The sequence below is a fragment of the Oratosquilla oratoria genome, chromosome 44 (assembly GCF_046742065.1).
Source record: "Oratosquilla oratoria isolate Oo_2021 chromosome 44, ASM4674206v1, whole genome shotgun sequence".
Lineage (NCBI taxonomy): Eukaryota > Metazoa > Arthropoda > Malacostraca > Stomatopoda > Squillidae > Oratosquilla > Oratosquilla oratoria.
This window is the reverse complement of record NC_134820.1, coordinates 22,993,950-22,997,804: the sequence shown is the minus strand read 5'-3', so window position 1 is coordinate 22,997,804 and position 3,855 is coordinate 22,993,950.

The following is a 3,855-nucleotide window of genomic DNA, read 5'->3' as shown; positions in this document are numbered from 1 at the left end:
CAGTTCTTTGGCAGCAAGACTATTTCGACCAACTCTTTATAGATCAACTGGGGACCTTTATGGATTTCATGGCTAATGTTGGTATTTCTATTCAACCAAGTTCAATGGATCTTACCTTTTCTATCTCTTTTTCTTAACGTCACTCTCCCCTATTTACAAAATCGTTTCATTTATAATAAATATTTATCTTTATTGTTCACCTAAGCTCTGACATCTAAAAGTGTGACGTTAAGATCATGCAAATTATAGAATTTGTAGGATTGTAGCTTGAAGAATATTCCGACTGAATCTGATATTATACAGTCCCAGCATCTCTCCCTGAAACTCTTAAAATCACTTTCCGGTTGGAAATGTTTGTTTTGGAAAAACTTCAGGGCAGTAGAGGCTAAACCAGGGGTGGGGAACATTTTTGTGCATGAAGACCTTACAATTAATCGTCCAACATAGAGGCCGCACTGATTTTTTTCCCCAATTATTTTATCCCTTTTTAGGGGACGGCATAAGTTTTCCACCGCCTCCCTAAAAATTCAGTTTAAAAATATTTTTCCAATTTTAAAAATATACATATGTATAAATTTTTTAAATTATTTTTTACCCACTTTTTTAATTTCGAAGTGGGTGCAGAAGTTACACTTGACCCTTTTTTGTTTTGTTTTTAATTATACCCTTTTTATTAATTTAAATTCAAAGCACTTTAGAAATGCAAAAAATGCTTATAGATGTATAATGATTTCAGACTTAAAAAATATTCAAGGTATTTAGAATATAATATATATATATATATATATATATATATATATATATATATATATATATATATATATATATATATATCAAAGGCCGCAGGTTCTCCACCTCTGGGATAAACACTCCTTCGATGTGATCCACGTGTGTACCGTGGAGACTACTGACGGAGGGCATAGATATTTGTTTATGTTTTGTGTTCACCCAAAGTTCAAGTGATTCTGACAAAAGTCAGCAGGATGAACACTGATGTTTGAGTAGGTACTGTACTCAACTATAGTTCAAGAACTTCCGTCTTCGCTCTTGGCTGTCGATTTGCTTCGACATTCTCCCCCTCCCCCCCAAAGAAAAAATAATCCCAAGGGGTTGAAAAAAATCAATATTTTCCGTTTTCGTTGTTTATTGAGTTAAATGGACTACAAACGTGGTATGATAGACTGAACCTAACCAACGGAGTATAGCTGGGAACCAAGCTGTGGGGTCGATTACAGGTAGCGGGCACTGTGCACCTTGGCAGGTGCTCACCTCGTGACGTCATCACTGCAGACGGACGCGTCCGCCACAGGGCCACGTCCGCACGAAACAGGGAATGTAAACATGGAACAAATGAGGGCACCAATGCGCAATCTCTACTTCCTTGTCGTAAAAAGTCACACAAATTATAAAAGAAAAAAAAATTACAAACATCATGTATCCATTAATGTAATAATAAACGTACAGTACTGTAAAAGGAAAACATGTTTGGGTTATATCAATCGTTGGATTAAACCGACGTTAAAACAGTAACGTGGTTATTAACACGGAACTAAAGAAATGACAAGGCCAATGGAGCAGTTGGTTCAACGACAGGTGAGATCATGCTGCTAGCTCAAGACGTCACAAGAGAGCGCAAGCCGCTTTCTATTGTAGGGGGATTGTGGATGAAAGCACATCTGTTTTCTCTGTACTTGTGTTTGTGATCGTGTAGTGAGCATGACATTCTGTGTTAATCTGTACGTGTGTAATTGGTCACTGAGGATGGCTGGGAGGACATGTCCTTGGATCTGGGTACTTCTCACAAAAAACTATGTATATACACGACTTAGGTGTGCGAACTATGTATCTAGCGGAACTCTACCATTATAAAAAGTGTAATAAAGACAACTAGAGCGTAACTTGAATTAAGCTGGGGCAGCGTCACATGCTCAGACCCAAGACCCAAGGACGTCCCTCTACTAAGTGTCGGTACTTTCCGTAGAATTATCCTTAGAACTTTCTATTAACAAATAAATCTAGACTTAATTATTGCACTGGTCGCACTCGAGGGAACGGGGGGGGGGAAACTAAGGAAGTAAGGTGGAAATAGCTGGAAGTTTACCAAGGGGTCATGGGGACGTGGGAGGGGGGGGCGTTGTTGGGGGGGAGAAAAGGGGGGAGGGGGGAGTCTGGGAATGGGGGGAATTCGGAGGGAGGGGGGTTTGTAGTAATAATAAACATTATTAATAGTGTTGAGTTGGGGGGTATCGTTAAACATTATCATTATCAAGAAGAAAGTACAATAGGGCACCGAGGAGATGGCTAATCTTTGAAGACTTATATTAATCGTTATCATCCTTAATCATCATCATCATCATCATCGTCAAGGATTCTCCATCGCCCCGGGGACGATCAATACGACGACTATGCTCACTGAAGCCTGACTATGGAAACAGCTGCCCTTGGCTTGAAGCGCCAAATTGAGGAAGAAGAAGAACCAGAAGCTTTCGAAGAGTTCGATCTCCGAGTTCGAGGTCCTGCGTCTTCTTCTTCCTGCTGGGGGGAGGGGGGCACACATACAAAGGCTGTTTCCCGCCACAAGGGGGCAGGGCGGAGGCGTTCCGGGGGCTTTGTGGGTGAGGGGGGGGGATGCTGGGAGGGTGTGTGTCATGTGGGAGTTCGGGGGAGATTGTTTCGTAAAGGCTTATGGAGATGATGGGTCTTAGAAAGGAGTGGTTATGTCGTGTGGAGGGAAATTATTTTCTTTTCTTACAAAGAGGGGGGTGGTGGAGGTGTGGGGGGGGTCTGGGGGGGTGAACATCCACTAATATTCGATGCAGAAATCTAACTCCTTATAACAACCAATAACCACCAAAGTACAAACAATCAAGAGAACATCGAACTATCATCACCCGGTCATAACAACTCCCAGCCAAGCGCGCTTACTCGGTCCAGGCACAACCAATCGAACAACAACAACAACAACAACTACAATCTTGATTTTTGTTATTTTTTTTCGGGTTTTCTCTACGAGACTGAAGGAGGGGGCTGGCTCCAGGATGTGCGCGCCGCCCACGAATCTTTGAGAGGCGCCACCGCACGCCCCCTGTGGGCGGTGCGGGGACTGGAGAGGTGGCGCCCCGAGCGTAGGGCGGGGGGAACCCTCAGGAGCAGCTCGCGTTAAGTAAATAACAACATTCGTATACTGTCGAAGCTCTCATTGTTAGGACTGGAACAGCGATAGTAGCAAAGGCGTTGTCCTCCTGGATCATAGTGGTGCTATTAACAGTACCAGCAGCAGTAGTAGTAGTAGTAGTAATAGTAGTAGTGATAGTATTAGCAGTACAGTAGTAGTAGTAGCAGTTGTAGTATTAGTAGTAGGAGTAGTAGTAGAAACAGACGAAGCAGCAGTAGTAGAAGGAATAGTAGTAGTAGTAGTACTAGTTGTAGTAATTAGTAGTAGTGGCAGTAGTATCAGAGGCAGATAAGTGCTTCTTCACCACGACCACCACCACTAGGACTGAGGTTGGCGTGGGGGTATTCTGAGTGTTGTTGCGCTCAGTGATTCCGCAGAGGGGAGGCGGGGCTGTGAGGCGGGTCTCGCGGGGGGTTGAGGGGAGTTGAGGTGGGGTTGATGGGGGGTGGAGAGGAAAGGGAAGAAGCCCCTTTCGCTCCTTGGCCCCCTGAGGGAAGGAGGGGGGGGGGCACCCAGGCAACCTGAGGGAGGAGGCGGGCACAACTGTATTTTGGGTGAGCAATGAGCAAGCTGGTGCCGATGTGCCACGAAGAACCGCGCCGCTGCTCGCACTCCGACGGCCACTGAGGACTCCTTCTCCTGATGCGAGTCCTGGTCGGAGGCCTGTCCAGGCAGCACGG